Here is a 20,254-nt window from a genome sequence, read left to right as displayed (position 1 = left end):
TCCTTTCCAAGCACTTTCAGAACAATTAACAGTTCCTACCACCCAGTGAGATAGATTGTTATTAATCCCTCTCTTATAGATGAGGAATGTTAATCAGCAATAGCTCCACTGCCTTCACTCAGGATACATTGATTTACACAAGCTGAGGATCTGGCCCTAGAAAACCATAGAGAGAAGTTAAGTCTGATTTTCTGAAGTGCTGAACACTCGCATCTCAAGCTTGATCTTCAGACAGCTGAAATTAAGAGAAGCTGCGGGTGCTCAGCAACTCTGAAAAAACTCAGGACCATTCAGGTGACTTGCCAAAAGTTACATAGCCGTCTGTGCCAGAGCCTGGAACAGAATCCAGATCTTTGGCACGTGTTTTGACCACAAGACAATACTTCCTCCTCCTCCACTGCTTTATACAGTGACTTGCAAGCAATTTGTTACTTCCAGCTTTTAAAGAACACCATCCGCAGTGTGCCAAATGTGCACACATGGCACTGTAGAATTTACAATGGCTTCAGAGCAATCTGCACAGTCAGCATTCCATTCCATAATTATGCTTTCCTGTGTAATTGCTCCTTTTAGCAAATGTTTCAGCAAATCGTAGCAGTACAATTACCATATATTGATAAAACCATGATTTTCATACAAGGCATATATTAGTTTTAACTGTTTCCAATTTTTGTTTATTTTGTAACTACAGCCAATATATTTGCTTGATTTACATAATTTTTCCAAACACTAGCCCTGTGCCCACAGGGCTGAGAGCACATACAATTGTAACCCACACACCTAGTTTTTCCAGTTGTCCCCAATGGGTTTCTGTGTCTTATTTCTCCCCATTAGTGAATGTGTCCTTCTTTAAATCCCTCTCAGATCCCTTTTTCTCTTGTGTTTACTGGGCGTTGATCATTTCTGGTCAAAACAATTCTGTCTCTGGTTTTCAGCCAGCCTATGGGAGCAAAGCTAATAGTTCTCACACTGTCCCTTAGCTCCTCTTGGGTCTCTGTCAGCAGTCATCTTTCTCAAGCCATTTTTCTTTCCACCTGTATTCCAGACAGACACACATCAAGTTAAACCAGTATATTCATAGAGTAAACATCATCCCAAGTAATCAGACCAACATACAATTAATCACAAAATTACAGGGCAGCCCCATATGCAAGAGCTGCATCCAGAAGTCACCCAACCTAGCTGCACTAAATGCATCCTAACTGTAACCTCAGCGATGATAAAAAAGAGTTGACAGGGCACACCGAACACAGTGCCCTCAGCCACAACATTGTGAAGGTAGGAGCATGTTGATGGGGCAGCATGGGGAAGTTTAGATTTCTGCCATCTGCGCTCTACTACTCCTGGAACTAAATAAGGGAGCTCAATTCTGTCAATCCAGCATCTTTCACAAGTACTACATCAATTTAATATTTTTAAATATATATATATATATATTATATTTAGAACAAAACTGTTTGACTTACTTTTAACTGATGCATCACTAACATTAAGATTAAATTTTCAATCTGAGGTGTAAAGACTTCTTTAGAGATAGTAAAATAATGAGTAGTCTTTCACTTTAAAAGTTAAACATGGTTAGCATGCTTAGGCAGCTGGTGTGCTGTTTATCATGATCACCACTTTGTTACCTTGTTCCTTCCTCCTTCCTCTGTTGCATCCACCCATTTCCACAGCTTCTACTTAAGGTTGTAAGAGACGGTACCTGCTCCAAAGAACTTGGTGATGTGTTTGACAGTGCCTATCACAACAAGACAGGGGCCTTTAGGCACTAGAACAATAAATTACTATAATTGTTTCAGTGTAAGAGATTTAGAGAGAGATTTCTCACTGAAAGCAAAGAACAGTTTCCCCTAGTTGAAGGAATTAATCACTGGATGTCAGATTTCAGGTAAATTAAAGTAGAACACCTTTTAAAATGAGAGAAAAGTGACAGAAAAAATACATAAGTGTGTTTAAGTCTGCTGAGCTGGAAATTACTTTTGAGGGAAGGCAAGGTGGGTGAGAGAAAGGATGGTTTGCAGTTACAGCTAAAATCACCCCCTTTTCCTCGCCTCCCCCCCTACAAAAAATAGACAGGTTTTATAATTAAGTTGTGGTGATTTAAGCTAGTTATTTAATACATAAATGCTTTTCAGTCAAGATAAATGGAGAAGTCCATATTTCTGGCTGTGCTATATTTTCAGGATATTTGTAGATACACAAAGACTTGTCCTGTTTTTATTCAAAAGGCCAGCTTGGCAATGGAAAGGACCAGGGGCATATACAGAAATTTAACTTTTCCTTCCTTTTTTGGGGCAGGGGGTGGCACATTCTGTGCCCCTCCCACTCCAGCCCCAGGAGAAGCTCACTCTTCCCTCCCCTCCACCCCAGCAGGAGCTCGCTCTTCCCTCCCCCTGCCCCGGCAGGAGCTCGCTCTTCCTTCTCCCACCACTGTGGCCCTGGGGCTGGAGGAGTTCTGTATTCCCAACAATTATAGGGGCCCTGTGCCCCTGCTTGCCCTCACTTTTGCAACCCCTGGGGAAGGACTATGGGCAGTTCTCAGTTGGTTAGCACCTGAGCTAGGACTTCTTGAAAAACGTCCTTACACTGTGATTTTCTGCACAGTCTGACAGATCCAGTAGGGGACAGATAAATCCTGTCAGCATTCTCAGGTAGATGTGGCAATTTACTGACTACTCCTAATGGTTCAACCTTTCCCCCTGAGCTAATCTGTTTTTATATTGGCTGTTCCTTTTAAATGAGGGTGACATGGGTATCAGCGATGAGAACATGCTGATGGCTTTTGGAGAAGGAATAGACTGCAGGTTCCCCCAGATTTTTGAGGTAAATTATTGATACTGTTGTCAGTCCTAGCAAGCAAATGGGCTTAACTCACTTTATAAAAACATCACGAGAATTGGCAATAGCAACTCAGGGACGGGGCGCTACACTTTATTTATTTATTTATTTATTTTAAACTGACTAGCTTCCAAGTTGACAGTGTCTTTTTAAATGCCAACGAACTTTACTGTCTTCTTATTTCAATTACCACCATGAAAATACTACTATAGATAGGGAACTTCATCCTCTCTCCTCCCATATGCCAATCTTTGATTTTCTGCCTTTTAAAGTTATTGCAGTAGTTGAAATTTTGCTATAATAAAAAACTAACTGGATTCTCTATGGACTAATAAGAGTATTTTTATATTTGAGAACATTTTGCTTTCTTTTTGCTTCCAACATAATGCATATTTCATAAAATATTTTCTATTAAAAACATTACTATTGTAAATGTCATAAACATAAAGCAGCTCTCTGGAATTTATAACTGCAATTTCACATGACTTCTGCATGTTTTTAATAATGGTTATTTTGAGACAGAACAAACAGGCAGAGATGTTTTCCCCTTAAGGATTACATCATTATAAGCCTTAGGGGAAATATATACCAGATAGCTAGGAAGTTCTGGAACCACTTATGAATTGAGTACTTAAACACTATGATATCTATATACATGAAGGGAAGTCAATATGCCACAAAACAACAAATCAGTGGTTTCTCAGGCCAGCATAAGGCAATATATATATATGATTAGCAGTAAAGAAAAGATCACTAGTGGTTAGTGCTCTAGCCTGGGACTTGAGATACATAGGTTAAATTTTCTGCTCTACCACAGATGCCCAGTGTAACAGTGGGAAAATCATTTAGAGCCAGATTTTTAAAGGCATTTAGGAACCTAGTGGGATTTTCCAATCTGCATCTTTAGGTGCCTAAATACCATTCAAAATCTAGCCTTTAGTCTTCACACCTCAGAGCTCCATGATACAGATGGAGATAATTGCAGGTCTCTAAAGTCACAGGAGTATTGGGACGATAAATACATGAGACTATGAAGTGCTCCCACTCTGATAAAGGGGGCCATAAATATATTTAAGATACACAGTAAAAGTCCAATGCCAGAAAAATGCTAAACAAAAGTCACACACATCAGCCTAGTTTTTCTGTTCCAAGGAATGTTCATAGTTAAACATCTTCATTATATGAAAGTTCATAGCTCTGTTATATAAAAAGAATCATTGCTCAAATCTGTGTAGCAAGGTTAAATTAAGACACACAAATTTTGCCTTCCCAATGGGTTTCCTGTGCCAGCAACTCTTCCCTAAGAAAAACTGGACCTAACAAATGACAACAAAACACTATAAAACACACCGTTCTACAAGAAAGTGCATCTTTAGACTGTAAGCAGATTTTTGTATGTGGGGAGACATAATTACATTTAGAGGACATACCATAGGCTAGCTAATGAGAAAGTGATTAATTTCCCTCAGACACCACACACAAACAGGTGATCATTGAAAATGTTAGCAAATTAGATGGGCAGTAGATTGTGTGTCAGAGAGACAATCTCACCCACACACCATCCTCGGGAAAGATCGTGCCTCCATAATAGGCATGTGGATGGGATCTTCTGAATAGAAATCGTTCCATTTAATGTAGAGATGGGGTCAACCATCTCTACAACAACATTCCCGGTCCCTCTCAGATAGGGCAGTCGAAGGAGTTGTGATTCATGTGGGTGTGTTTGGGGTGGCACTATGGTCAGGAACTGGATGGGGGAATCAGCACTGGCTAGGTACCCACACCAGAGATTTAGGAAAATTAGTACAACTCCAAGCTGTAGTATCCATACTATGGCACTTCCGCCACAATGAGAAACTTTCTTTCAAGGGTGGACAAGAAAGGATACATGGAACACCGGGGCTCCTGAGGAATCAGGCCACCATGCAGATACTCCTAATAATATGAGGGAATCTGTGGGAGTAATTGTTTAACTTTCTAGAAATCCATTGTGCTTGGCACCTCATACACAGGAAGTAGAGAGGCCCTGACCCAAAGAGATCACTGTCTAATTAAAAACAAGCTGCAACAAGAGGTTCTAAAGTTGGTGGGATGAGGGAAGTAGAGCCAAGCTAAGTAATAGGGAAGCAAGAAGAATGTAAATAAAAATTGGAGAGGGTTCAGAAAAGAGCCATGAGAAAGAGAAAAGGATTAGAAAACATGCCTTATAGTGAGAGACTCCAGGAATGGAGTCTGTTTAGTTTAACAAATAGAAGGTTAAGAGGTGACTTGATCATAGTCTACAAGTCCCTACATGGGAAACAAATATTTGATTATTGGATCTTCAATCTACCAGACAAAAAGGTATAACAAGCGTCAATAGCTGGAAATTGAATCTAGACAAGCCACAAAATTTTTATTTTTATTTTTTAAATCCAAACAGTGAGGAACTTTTTAAACCCAATCATTGGAACATCTTACCTATCGTTGTGGTGAATTCTCCATCACTGGAGATAGAAAAACATCAACTCTTGATTTAACAAAAAGATAGATATATCCTGGTTCCAACAAGAATTACTCCAAGGAAGTCCTATGCGTTGTTTTATACTGGAGGTCTGAGCAGTTGATCACAATAGTCCCTTCTGGCCCTACAATCTCTGAAATGGGCATAATTAACAGGATTCAAGTCCACATTTTAATTTAATATGTAATTAAAGAAAAAATATTATAGCTAGACATAAATTCCTACTGGCCACCTGCCTAGCCAAGCTTTGAGATAGAGCCTTGGTTCATTCTACAGGGAGAGGGAGACAAGGTCAAATCCTTGACCCAATAGAAGGATAAGGAAGAAAAGATGGGAAGGGATCTTTGTGCTGTGTTCCTCCCCCTTATCATGTTCCTGTTGGTTTTCCCCAGGAGGGACAGAGGCGCCTCTAACACTCACACACAGCTCAGCTACAAAGACAGAGCTACAGAAGCTAGGTTTTCAGGCAAGTTAATAATCTTAGCCAGTTTACAAAAGGATTAACACATTGTATTAAAGCCAAGAAAATGTGGCTTTACTTCTTCCATTGCTGAAATAGTTACTAGACATTCTAGTTCAAGGGGATTCATGATTTAAAAATACAGTTTGATCCCAGTAATTATATGTAATCTATAATTTTGTATTTAATAATTAGCTTGTAACTGCAGTGATAATTAAGCACTTCATTATAGCAGCATGGCATATTTTTAAGAAAGCAGGTTACCTTCAACATGTTCTGATCAAGACCATACCTGTTGTAATAGGTTGTTTAAAGTGAGAACTGTAACAGGAGGAATAACCAATAAATTTTCCTCCTAAGATCCAATTAAAAAGATGTGCAAATATGATTAATATGGCCATTAACATTTGAAGAAACATTATGTGGGAAATATATCATTAAAATGTATACTTTGTATGTTAGGGAACTTTGTACCATGGGCTTTGGATACAAAAGGAATTTAAGTAAAAGGCATCATTTGCTAATCTGTTTAGTCTAAACAGAAGGCAATAGGCCCTCTAGTAAGCAAAAGCCTCCATCTCACTATAATTAATCTTTTCTTAAGTGATCTCTGTCGCGCGGAGCACAGCCAGTTACCCTTGGAAAGCAACAACCTCATTATTTTATTAGCACCACATTGTGACATTTTACATAACAGCAGAACAGTTAAAACAAATGCTGTAGGGCAAACAGATATATTCTGTGTAAGTGCTGAGGGAATAAAGCATTATTAGATTATATTAATTAGATTATATAATTATTATAAAGCATTGGATGTCAGATTAACAACTGATCTGCAGTATCATTTCTAATTTAAGTAATAAACTTATCAACAAGATTCATATTTAAACACTCCCACTTTCCTCTATATGTATAGAGAGCTGGCTAAAAAATTTTGAGACTTCAATTTTTTTTTTTAAGTTCAACACAGAAAACGTGTTAAAAGTTAACAGAAATGTCATGAAGTGTTCATAATTTTAGTCCAGCTCTTTGTATTTTTATTATTATTTTCACTGCATTAGCACCTAGAGCTCTCATTTGTAATTAGGGCCTGACTGTCCTAGGTACCATACATAACCATGATGAGAAACTCTAAAGAGCTTGCAGCTGAACAGATGAAAGATAGAGGGGAAGTAAAGGCAGAGACATGAAGTGACTTACCCAGTATCACATAGCAGCTCAGTGGCAGAGCTAGGACTAAAGCCCAGGTTTCCTGACTCCCATCCCAGAGCCCTAGCCACTAAACTAGACTGCCTCCTTTATATGCAAAGTTTTATGATTTTACATACACAAAGAGCCAGACACTTATTTAAAGAAGAAAGCCATTATGAAAGAGCATTGCTTGCCTCCCAGGAACAGCCTACAGCAGCTGAGAGCACAAGTCTGCGACCCTCCATGCACACAGGCAGAGCATTCTGAAATTAAACCAAAGAGGCACACAGTGTCAAAGACACATACACTACACCAGTGGCTCTCAGCCAGGGGTATGCGTGCTCCTGGGAGTACTCAGAGGTCTTCTTGGGGTACATCAACTCATCTAGATATTTGTCTAGTTTTACAAAGGCTACACAAAAAGCACTAGCAAAGTCAGTACAAACTAAAATTTCATGGACAATGATTTGTTACACTGCTTTGTATACTATGCACTGAAATATAAGTACAATATTTATATTCTAGTTGAATTATTTTACTATATGGTAAAAATGAGAAAGTATTCAATTTTTCAATGATAGTGAGCTGTGACAATTTTGTATTTTTATGTCCGATTTTGTAAGTTAACTGAGGTGAAACTTGGGGGGTACACAAGACAAATCCAACTTTTGATAAGGGTACAGAAGTCTGGAAAGGTTTCGAGCCACTGTGCTACACAAAGCGATTATCTGAAGCCCCTCGGTTGCATGACCAAATATAAGATAGCAGATCTATAGGTGTCTGGGGATCTACTAAAGTCAAGTTGTGCCAGTTTATATCCACAGTGACTTTGGCACAGTCATTCATACTGAGATGACAGAAGATTATTACATGATTGTGGGGAGAAAGGAAAGAAGTCTATGTGATGCAGATGGGAGTTGAGATTATCTTAAAGTGCCTTCCAATACCTTGGAATAAAGTTTTAGGACCCCTGATCTTGGTATTCATATTACACATACTGTGGTGGTATTTGGTCAACTAAAATAGGTTATGGTGGAGGATGGTGTTTTGAGAGATTTCTAGCAGATGGAAGCGAGTTGTATGTTTAATGTATACTGATAGAAATGTGCAGGACAGACAAACCCCACTCTACCATTAGAATCCAAAAGGAGTATTGGAGTTAATGTAACATTGATGATTATATGCTAATAAGTTACATAAATATTTATATTTTAGATGCTTCTATGTGCAAAAAGTCAGTATTGTATATTTTTATAAGTGACTTTGCTTAGTCTTCCCCCTATTCTGGAATATTCGCTTGATTTTTAAAAAGCATCCATCACTGTGGTATGATTGACTCATCCTTCCTGAATTGCCATTTAATAACAAGATCTCACCCCATTACCAAATTCAATTTCTACATTCACTCACTAGAGGGCACTTTCCCCTCAGTCAGCACTCACCCCATTGCCCACATCACTCCTTCTTTGCCCTAAAAGATAAGTCTTCAAATAGTCTGTATTTGTGCCCATTTTACTCCAAAAAAAATAATGTATCATTTGTTACCTCCATCTCAAAAAAGTTGATTTTTAACTAGAGCTTAGTGGTCTTACCTTCCCCCATACTTTGTAAGGACTGGCCTTCCTCACACACAAAGCTCTGTATCTTCTCTCTGACAAGTTAGAGGGGAGATGAAACCACTGACCTTTTTGGGTGGATGAATTATCTATCTTGGTCTTTATCTATTTTTAAGATTTTTCAAGCCCTGCATTCTCCACCCCCTGCTGAGTGTTGCCTTGTCATTGGCAAGAGCATATCCCCAAATAGCAGTGCCAGCAGACAGAGATGGTGTGGCAGATAGAATTCAGCAAGTGGCTGCTGCCCCCTTACAAACAGAGCCATGTTGGAGGAGAAGGGGAACCCTAAACCGCATCTACAAAGGATCTAACAACCTGGGAGGGCAGGAGAGAACTACGTATGAAATGATATGGGAGAGAAGGGGAGAAGGGGATTGGCAAGAGAGGATGGGATTAGGAAGGAGAGCACACACACACTTGCTAGGAGTCAGAAGCACTCCTCACAGCATGCACTAAGCCAGCCTTGAGCATACCTGATGCAACCGACAACACTAAGTTTTCCTTTAGGCCATTTCCCTTTGCTCTGCTTTCAGGAGTGAGATGAGAAATCAAAACATGGATTGTTTGTCTCTTCTTCCAAGTCCTGGCATGAAGCAGATTTGCTGCCTCTCACCTGGAAATAGGGAGAAGTGGACCTTCATTTTCTCTCCCCTTGGCAATTTGAGGTGCTCAGGACAAGGTTTAGCATCTGCTATGACGATTTCCTCAGAAACACTATACTCTCAGGTAGTTGGGAACGGGACATATACCATGCCTCCTCCACCCCATCACCTCCTACTTGTTTCCTTTCCTGGCAAAGGGATCTTTAAGTGGTCACCAAACTGGTGGATATGCAGTCACATGCCGCCATGCACATCATCTCTGGCATGCTGCGTCTGACTCCACTCCCATAGCTTCCACTTCTGAGCAATATTACTCCTCCTCATATCAGACGAGAGGTTGACACTGGCAAGTTACTGGAGAAAGCATGCACCAACCCAAACCTGCCACTGCACAATTACCTTTTTAAACCAACAGCTGCAAGTTTGCTGTCATATCGCCCATTATGGTCTCATCTACCATGCCAGGATGTTAGTGTCATTCCCCGCCTCTCCATCAGAAAAGCCTAAAAAGTTTGAGTGGGTTTGATTAAGTTTTCCACTAAAAAAAATTCAGTTTAAAAAAAGAGGGGGGGTGTGGGGGGTTCATTTTTATTGAACCTATTTTCTGGATTTCTCTACTTACTTAAAGTTATTTTGTTTGTTTTTGAAAAAATATTAAAAGAGTAATAATTAAGCATGGTACTTAATTAGCTGCTGGCCAGAGCCAAGATGAGATGCCAAGGACAGGGTTATTTTCTAGTTCTACAACTTAGGATCAAATGACCATATATATTACCATGTCTGATCACCCGCATTTTGTGACATTACTTCTTATCTCCTCACTAGAGTTCTTTAATACTACCAGAGATGCTGTCTCAAATCCTCCTTAGTCTACTATTTTTCTATCCAATTGTTTTCACTATTATAGTCCATTTTGGTCTCTAAGAAAAAAAATCTATTTAAAATGTGTGTTTGTCTAAGTAACAACATGGTTCCCAATTGACTAGAAGGCTATAATTGAGTGCAGGCTTTGAAGACACTAGAGTAGCACCAACAGAGAGAGTTTGTGGAAACACAGAAAACCCCATTTAAACACCATTGCTAGTGAAGATTATCTGAGTGATCACAATAATTTAAACAATTCAAAACAATCTGTTTACTGTCTTGTAACAGCAGTCTGGGTTTTAAAATGGGTACACTTGACCTAAGATTGACACAAGAGTTTACCTTTGAAAACAAAGACTGGCATAGCTCTGGAGATAATTCCTGCATGTCCATCGATCAGCTCAACACCTATTACCTCTGCCATCAGCAAACAGAGGACTGGGCATCAGAGACTTAAGCAGCTGCACAATCCAAGAAATTCAGAACAAACTATCAAGAATCCCGATAGACACGGGAAAAACCTAGAAGATTTTCTAGCCAACATTAGCTGTCCCACAATTAATAAATATTTGAAATGTTGCTTTTAGAATTCAGGTTGTTTCAGTACCATGTATTGTGGTACTAAATAGTCTATTAGCACTATACTTCCATTTCTTCTCAGAGTTTTAGAGTCTTCCCAGATTTTACAATACTCTGAGCCAAATACTGCTGTGGTATAAGTCAAGTAATTCCCACGGACTAAAAGGAGGGGTGACACCTCATGCCATGGCAGAATTTGGCCCTGAAATACATAGAGAATGTGATTAAGGTACATCATGTTGAAATCAGTTTAATTATTAATACAAAAATTTAAGTGTCCCAGAGTGCATTAGACACCTCTCAATGCAGATGCAAGATACTATCCCTCCCTTAAGTAGCTGACCAACTAATTTCAGAACATGACAATGATGGTGTCACAGTGTCTGGAGTGGCTCATGACTGTGAGCACAAACCTCAGGGCAGACTATCAAAAAGCAAGGCAGAAACCCCAGTCTGGTTGTATAACATGTATCCCATGGCATGAAAGTTATATTGAGTGTTTGCATTGTATGTCTCTCTAATTTGTGGTACTCACCAAACAGCAAAAGTAGCATTAATTAAGGTAAAGTACTCAGCCTGCACAGAAGGTGGCCCACTGAAGGTAAGTGAAGTACTGTGTAGCATTAAAAGGGCACTGCTATGGGTACCTGCATGGCCCCACAGTATGCCAACATTTTTATGGCTGACTTAGAACAATGCTTCCTTAGCTCTCGTCCCCTAAGCTTCCATCCAGGACACATCACACGATCCATTGTCTACAGCCAAGCTCTAAGATACAACCGCATTTGCTCCAATCCCTCCGACAGAGACAAACATCCACAAGATCTCTATCAAGCATTCTTAAAACTACAATACTCACCTGCTGAAGTGAAAAAACAGATTGACAGAGCCAGAAGAGTACCCAGAACTCACCTACTACAGGACAGGCCGAACAAAGAAAATAACAGAACGCCACTAGCTGTCACCTTCAGCCCCCAACTAAAACCTCTCCAGTGCATCATCAAAGATCTACAACCTAGCCTGAAAGAAGATCCCTCACTCTCACAGATCTTGGGAGAAAGACCAGTCCTCACTTACAGACAGCCCTGCAACCTGAAGCAAATACTCACCAGCAACCGCACACCATACAACATAAACACGAACCCAGGAACCTATCCTTGCAACAAAGCCTGTTGCCAACTCTGTCCACATATCTATTTAAGTGACACCATCATAGGACCTAATCACATCAGCCACGCCATCAGGGGCTCGTTCACCTGCACATCTATCAAAATGATATATGCCATCATGTGCCAGCAATGCCCCTCTGCCATATACATTAGTCAAACCGGACAGTCTCTAGGCAAAAGAATAAATGGACACAAATCTGACATCAGGAATCATAACATTCAAAAACCAGTGGGAGAACACTTCAACCTCTCTAACCACTCAGTGACAGACTTGAAGGTGGCAATATTGCAACAAAAAAACTTCAAAAAACAGACTCCAAAGAGAGACTGCTGAACTCGAATTAATATGCAATTTAGATACAATTAACTTAGGTTTGAACAGAGACTGGGAATGGTTGGGCCATTACACTAATTGAATCTATTTCCCCATGTTAAGTATCCTCACACTTTCTATGGGTCATCTCGATTATCACTTCAAACGTTTTTTTTTCTCCTGCTGATGATAGCTCATCTCAATTGATTGGCCTCTTACAGTTGGTATGGCTACTTCCACCTTTACATGTTCTCTGTATGTATAAATATCTTCTTGCTATATGTTCCAGTCTATGCATCCAATGAAGTGGGCTGTAGCCCACGAAAGCTTATGCTCAAATAAATTTGTTAGTCCCTAAGGTGCCACAAGTACTCCTGTTCTTTTTGCGGATACAGACTAACACGGCTGCTACTTTGAAACCTGTCATTAAAAGGACAGAGACCTTGTTGATTGCATTCCTCACTCCCTCTTGGAAGGGGAGGCCAGTGCATGAACTCATCCTTTCAGCTTGGTTTCCAGGGAGAAAGAGGATAAAAATTCCTGACAAGGAGAAACTGGGTCTCTTCATGCTGTTTGGACTGTTCAGGGGCAAAGATTCCTAAACATAAGCAAGAGATCCCCCTGCTACTTGGCATGGGTCTGCCTTAAAGGACATATAGAGCTGATATTTTTATCCCCCCCTCAACCCAGAATCCAAACTAATGGGATGAGTTCAAGCACAGGCCCCCCCTTCCTGGAGGGAGTAAGGAATGCAATCAACAGACTCTGTCTCATTTGCCTTCAATGGGCCATCTGGTGCACAGGCCAAGCACTTTACCTTAATTAATGTTTTTTTTCTCCTGTTTGGGGAGTTACAAAATTACAGAGGCTTACAATGCCATCACTCCAATAACTTTATATCATGGGATACAGATAGTTTAAATAGGATTATACAGGCAGCATCCTACAAGCATTCCATGAAGCCTAAACACTAAAATGTTCTTATAAACACTAACACGCATTTTAACTATACTATTCCACAGGTAAGCCAGACTGGTTTCTAGCAATGCATTTGTCAGTGCTCAGAGGCACTGGGCCTTGGTACAAGCTGGCACCTGGTCTGCCAGCATCACAGATGGTACCAAGACAGCAGAGGGAGAAGGAGGAGGAGGAAAGACAGAGGCATCACCAGTATGTTTAAGACTAGTGCACAACACAAACAAGCTCAGAACACATGTCGAATAGAATGAATAAATCTTGACACTGTGACAGAAGTGGCTCTTTAGGGCAGATCAGTTTAGGAAGGGTGCTCTAGGCATAGAAGAAAGCATGAAGATGGTTATGGAAGAAATGGGGCATCAAGGCTTGTATCATCAGAGTAGAGTGAGTGGGTGACAATAAGAGACAATCCAATAAATAGGGGAAGAGAGAGAAAGAGTTAGGAAAATAATTAATGGAGGTTTTTCCCTAAAATTGTTCAAAAATTTGCCTAATTGAATTTACCCTAGTGCTTCGAAGTCAAAGCAGTACACAACAATAACAGCAATTAAAATCGCCGCTTTTGTTATACTGTGATTTTTAATTCTAATCTTGAAAGATGGTGACAAATTTAAGATATTCCTAAAATCAAGTTACCATCCTTCTGACTAGATGCTACTGCTCATATATGTGCACAAGCCTTAATTCTCTAAAGCAGCAGCCTCAGAAGAACAAGGGTTGTTTTACAAGTGTGTGTTTTGTTAAAAGCAGATACAGGCTGTAGAATTTGCCTCAGGTTTTCCATAAGGACTTTTCAGAGACCAGAATCAAGACTATGGGGCACTTCAGACACTGTTTATATCTTCTTGTTTTTAATAAATCTGAATTGAAACAAGTTCTGATACAATGCAACAAAGAAAGTAATTGGAACAGGATTACTGGTGAAATCGTCCTTCATTTTGTCCTGTTTAGTTTATGATCTGCTGCAGAAGAGTTTGGGGCAAAGCAATGAAATATTGCTATGACTGTGCTGTTCTGACACATAGTGGTATTATGGCGCTAGTTAGATAAACAACACAGTGATTCTAATCACATTAGTGAAGGCACGAGGAGGTCAATCTTCTTAACAAAAGTGAGAGTGGCCATGAAAGGATACCCAGCTTAGTTTGTATGTGTGTCTGGGGAGAGAGAGAAGAGATGCATTACAGTAGGTCCTACATGTTTTGTGGGAGCTCAGTCTCTGAACTACAGTTTCTGTTTAAATGTTTCTTTTTCCATTAAATGGGTCTCAAAATATTTTTCAGAATTGCTTCCTGGGTCTGGCTAGTCACTAAGTCAGGGTACCGACTACTGGAGAGTTAAACACCTAATGCTGTCAGAAAAATTAGCAGGTTTCTCAAGTAATTATGTCAAGAATGTCTTCTTCTCTAAAGGAAACCATTAATTTTATTCCATCAACCAGATTACAAGAAATCAACTTTTTCCTTGCAGAAACCCCAATTGTTAGGAAAGCAAGGAGCTATGGCCTATTCGTCAACTTCATCTACTGATTTATAATTCAGCAAGGACTTCTGCTCTTCTAAGTGTTCTCTTACACTCCTGGCACTTACAATATGTCAAACAACTGCCCAGTTTAGGAACATCATGATCCAGCACCTAGTCAGATTGAAATATAGCCATTCAGAGATGCAAGGGAAAAGCAACAACCCTGGTCCCTAGCCACACACCCATAAAAATAAACAAATGACATTAAAAAAGACAGAAGCCTGCTTTTTAGCAAGGCAGAGGACCCCTCTAATAAAATAAGGCCATGTCTACACTATGGGTGCTACGGCAACACAGCTATAGCATTGCAGCTGTGCTGCTGTAGCACCATAGTGTAGATGTTTCTGACAGCAACGGAAGGGTTCCCTGACTCCCCATAATCATTGTAGTTAATCCATTTCTCCGAGCAGCAATAGCTAGATCAAAGGGACAATTCTTCTGTCGACTGAGCCACATCTACACCAGTGATTAGGACAGCTTAACTATGGCACTCAGGGGTTTTTACAACTTGAACACGGTAGCTAGGATCTAAAATTTTAAATATAGACCAGGCCTAAGTAAAATAAAAGAGGCTGTCACTCACCACTTACTGGTCTGTCCTATCATAGCTGCTGGCAGCTAGCACAACACATATCTGGAGAATAAATCTAATTTAAAGTTTAAAAAAAAAAGTTGTTATAGGCGATCCTACCACCCTTACTCATCCACCATTGATTAAAATGAGATTATTTCTGCACATAAAGACAACTCTGCCTAATTTACAGAATTAGGGCTGACAAATTGTTCTACTTTCAGAACAGACTCTATGGATTCTGAATTTTCTTACAAAAATACCCAGCGTTTTTCCAATCAGTGTGCTTAACATTCTTTTTTTTTTTTTTTAACATTTATGCATACACAATGTTAGAACTTGCTCCTTAGCTCTCTTTTGTGTTATAAAGTGTTCCCCTAGGCCATTTGGGAGATATCAACCAGTACAAACAGTGACACGTAGCAGGAATCTGCAGACACTTGATAAATAATTCCCTTTATACACTAATTTCAATAAAGAATTATTGTAAAAGCAATGCAGTTCAGCCCTCCCCCCCCAACTCTGACTGAAACCAATAGCTCAGTTTTTGTAGTCCATTACTTTGTCTTCTGATGGGATTGGGTTTATTCATTTTGATGAGACAAGTGGATTGGAAGTTGAGGCAGTTTGGTTGAGTAGACCAGAGAAGGGCTTAAGAGACTGCGGCTCTATCTTTGACTCTGTCATTGGCCTGCCTTGGGCAACTCCTCATTTCACCTTTCTGTGCCTCTGTTCCACTCCTCCCCTTAGTCTAAACAGACAAACCTCTTTGGGACAGGGGCTGGTTCTTACTATGACAATCACAGAATCAGAAATATAGCTAGAAGGGACCTCAAGAAGTCATCTAATCATTCCCTTGAGCTGAGGCAGGACCAAGTAGACCTAGACAATATCTGTTTTTCTAAACTGTTATTAAAAGCCTCCAATGACGGGGATTCCACAACCTCCTTTGGTAACTTACTCCAGCAGGTAACTGTCCTCATAATTATTAGCAAGTTTTTCCTAAGTCTCCTTTGCTAAAAGCCAATTATTTCTTGCCCTATCTTCAGCGGACATGGAGAACAGTTAATCACGGTCCTCTTTATAATAGTCCTTAATATATTTGAAGACTTATCAATTTCCCCCTCAATCGTCTTTTCTAAGAAGACTAAACATGCCCAGTTTTTAAAAACTCCTCCTCATAGGTCATATTTTCAGAACTTTTTAATCACTTTTGTTTTTCTCCTCCGTACTCTTGCCAATTTGTCTACTGCTGCCTAGGCAGTTATTTCCTATTTTGTGCTTGTGCATTTGATTCCCGCTCCCTCCCCCCTTAGTGCAGTACTTTGTATTTGCCTTTATCAAACGTCATTTTGAATTCTAATCTTGTCCTCCAAAATACTTTCAATCCCTCTTATTTTAGTGCCATCCGCAAATTTTTTAAGCATATTCTCCACTCCATTACTCAAATGGTTAACGAAAATATTGACTAGCACCAGACTGTGGACAGACTCCTGTGTGACCCCTCTAGATACATCTTGCCAGTTTGACAGCAAACCACTGATAACTACTTTTGGAGTACCTCCTTTCAACCAGTTGTGCACCGAAATAGTAGTAGATTCATCTACACCGCATTTCCTTAGTTTGCATACAAGAATGTCATGTCATGTGGCACTGTGTGAAAAACTCTAGTAAAAAGCAAGATATAATTACATCTACAAGTATGTAGAGCACCTCACACAATTGGATTTCTAGCTATTACTGTAATATAAATATTAGAGACCACCACTGAACTGTACCCAAATATTTGCACCCACTATATTTAATAACAGTGAAGACCAAATCCGTTATTTACTGAACTGTGCACTTCAGGGCTAATGGCAAAGCCAGAATGTAACCCTTATTAGTGTGTAGTGCATTACTCTGCCTTGCATTCCCCAGTCCACAATCTAGCCCAAAAAGGAGTTGCCAGAAAGGGATGGGGGGAAGTATGCATACAGTACATATTTTATAGCTCTCATTGTAAGCCTGGCAATTGGGGGAAGGAAAAGGGAGGGAAAACACCCTCACCAAGTGGCTGCACCCTCAAAGCTACTTTCCTTGATTTACAATGCACTTAAAAAAAAAAGGAGCTACCAAAAGAAGGGTAAGTTATATTCTGCATAATAAAATTTATGAAGTATATAAATTCAATTACATCATTGAAATTGTATTGTAGTAAAGAAAAGAGCCATCACTCAAACACCACACTGTGATGCATTTGACATTTTTCAGACATGAATTACAACGTGAGAAACTGCTTCTTAGAAATAATAAATAAGCCTGGTGATAATCACTGAAGAGGTACAAATCTTTTGTTGCATAACACAAATGGTTACAAGCTGGTTATTTTCACTGCATTAAGAAACTTGTTTTTCAGCTCACATACCGGTATTTCCTTCTCCTACTATTATACATCCCCCTGCAAGCAATTGATTTTGGACCCTTGGCTATATATTTTGGCCTTTCATTTTTGATTGACAGACAACTTTTTGCTGTCTTTTTACAACAGAATAATATGTTCATGGCATACAGAGAAGTTAAATAAAAAACATAAAATACTCTTACTGGAAGCTTGCAATGACACTACTTTACTTCTTAGAAGTCAGAACAACAACACACAACAGTTTCAAACGAGTCCAGAAGTACCATCTTCAGAAAGATACATTACTACCGTGCTTCTAGGAATGGCTACTGCATGGTGCCCACCAACCTAGTGACTATTTTATCATGCTGAGAAGTACTGCCTTTCAGAGGTACTCACAGGGATGTCAATGTTTTTATATTAATATCCTTACATTCCATAGGTTACAATTCTCAGCCAACTGTAAGAGCAGGTTTAAAAAACAAAAAACACAAAGTCATGATAAAGTCATTTAGACCCTTCCTCCCTTTCACCACCGAAACACAGATTCTGCAGAGATTCATTCTGTACCATATCATCCTGCTGGGAAAAACAAGATGAGGCTCTCACCCCATGTGAGAAAGGGTAGATTTGTGTGATATGTCTACACTGCAGCTGGGGTCATACTTTCACGCTCATTGAGACACACACTAGCTCTGCTCGAGCTAGCATGCTAAAAATAGCAGTGTAGCTAGGGGTAGTGGCACAGGTTAGCCACCCAAGTACGTACCCAGGGGACCCAGGAGGGTTTGTACTTAGGCAGTTTGAATGTGTGGAGGGAGGGCAATCAGGTGTCTTCATGGGACCATCTCCTTGTCACAATGTGCAACATACACCCCACTCCTGATCAGCAGGGAATCTGCTGAAGAATTAGTACATGGTAGAACCTCTCTCTGAGATGATTCCAGGAACCAAAACAATACAAATTCATCCCTAGAAGCACAGCTCCAACAGAGCCACCCCTTCAGGAGCCAGAATAGGGGACAGGGATTTTGAAGTTAGCATGGGTGCAGAAGGCTTTTGCTTAAATAGCTCTAGTGTCTGGAAGGGGGTCAAAATCTTTCCATCAATTTCATGGGTGGGCCACACCACACCACCACAATGACCTGGGGAAGATGACAGGGATTGCCTTCCTTCTACTGTAAGTTCGTCTCCTCCCAAGTGGAGAAAATCTGACTCTCTAAGTAATAGTAGAAGTAAAATCTCTCAGTAGACACATTTAGCCAAGGATTAATAGACTCAACAGGCGTGTGGGGTTGTTTGTTTTTGCATCAATAGCATCCTCATCCCCCAGATTGGATGATGGTGTTTGTCAGAAGTAAAATTAGTCCATTTTAGGGTTCAAGTTGAAATGAAAGCATGCGGTTTGCAATTCACCTTCTCCCTAGTCCGTTGTGGGGGAGTGCTGGAACATATTTCAATGACTAGCAGCTAAATGCCAATGGTCTCTTAATTATGTCATCTTAGTCAGAAAATACATTTCAACCCTAGCACCTTATATTTTCAGACTTCTGCAGGATTGATTGCCACAGTAATTCTTTTCATGTAAGCATATGCAGTGGTTCACCAAATAAAAATTATCCAATAATTCAATCAAAAAGTCAGTTGGGTACTGTGTGAAATAATCACATCCCTGGAGCTTTAGACTATACAAGGCATAGCTGAGAGCTTCCAGTTCCCTGAGGTGCAATTGTCCCATACTTATATCCACTAGAGGGGCCTGGTTACTCTTTAGAGTTCCTTTGCTTTTCTGTAAAATATGCTTACTCTGATCAGTGACAAGTGTTGATTGTTCAAGTGCGAATCAATGGTGACATTAGTATAAATTAATCTCACTCTCAAAGGCTAACCAGACAATAAAAGTGATCTTTCAGACTAGGTGTTGAGGAGCATTTACTGAAGTAAAGACTGTGAATACAGTCTGCTTTACTATGTTACAGAAACTCATTCTCTGAAGGGAGCTAGTCAATGGTGACCAAGTTAAACTAGTACATCACAAAAAATCCCCCTAATAACTCCAGTTTCCTATATCAGTTTTCCTACAGCCTACTCTCCCTTCCTAACTTTCTTCAGCTACTCTGAGTGTAAACAGCATTTAAGCACCATTGAGAGGAGTAGAGTTCAACATGATGCTAACTGTGAGTGGCCAGCCAGGGAAGATCAGGACGACCTATGTTCTGCATCATGTCAACTGACTAGTGGTTAATCATCATTAGGCTTGGTCTGCATTCATCAGTCAGCATTGTGTCATCTAACATAACTCTACTCAAACATCCACTGAAGACTCTGGGATGAGTGACAACTGGACCCCATGGAGCAAAGGAGAGGGGCAGCGATCTATGCTCATTCTACATGACCTAGACCTCCATGAAATTTAAAGTTGCAACCAAATCCCACCACAATTTCACATTCGGTTCTTGCTTCTTAAAGAACTTTCCACAAAGTTCAAATCAAGACAAACTGATTCTAAAACTCATTGACCAGGCCACATCCAACCCAAATGCAAAGGATATATAGCCAGCCCCGTGACATTCCAGTACCGCAGAACACAAACTTTCATTTAACAATCCTTAGGTTTCTCACACTTGTAGCTGTGAAAATAGCCTTCCAAATGCGAGTCA

At 39.9% G+C, this 20,254-nt stretch overlaps 1 protein-coding gene and 1 long non-coding RNA gene across 2 annotated transcripts in view; both read right to left on the bottom strand.

The window, feature by feature from the left end:
• Positions 1–20,254, bottom strand: part of CLSTN2 (calsyntenin 2) — a 713,200-nt gene that overhangs the window by 529,946 nt on the left and 163,000 nt on the right. The gene's annotated exons all lie outside the window — the stretch shown is intronic.
• On the bottom strand, positions 744–5,460 carry LOC123377989. Its single transcript, XR_006582414.1, has 3 exons — positions 5,302–5,460; positions 1,632–1,741; positions 744–1,034 (listed from the first exon to the last, which is right to left on the bottom strand). It is a non-coding gene; the product is annotated as an uncharacterized LOC123377989 (long non-coding RNA).

This window comes from Mauremys mutica, chromosome 9 (genome assembly GCF_020497125.1).
Source record: "Mauremys mutica isolate MM-2020 ecotype Southern chromosome 9, ASM2049712v1, whole genome shotgun sequence".
Taxonomy (NCBI): Eukaryota; Metazoa; Chordata; order Testudines; family Geoemydidae; genus Mauremys; species Mauremys mutica.
Note: the sequence above shows the minus strand (reverse complement) of the source record. Positions and strands in the feature narration are given on the sequence as shown.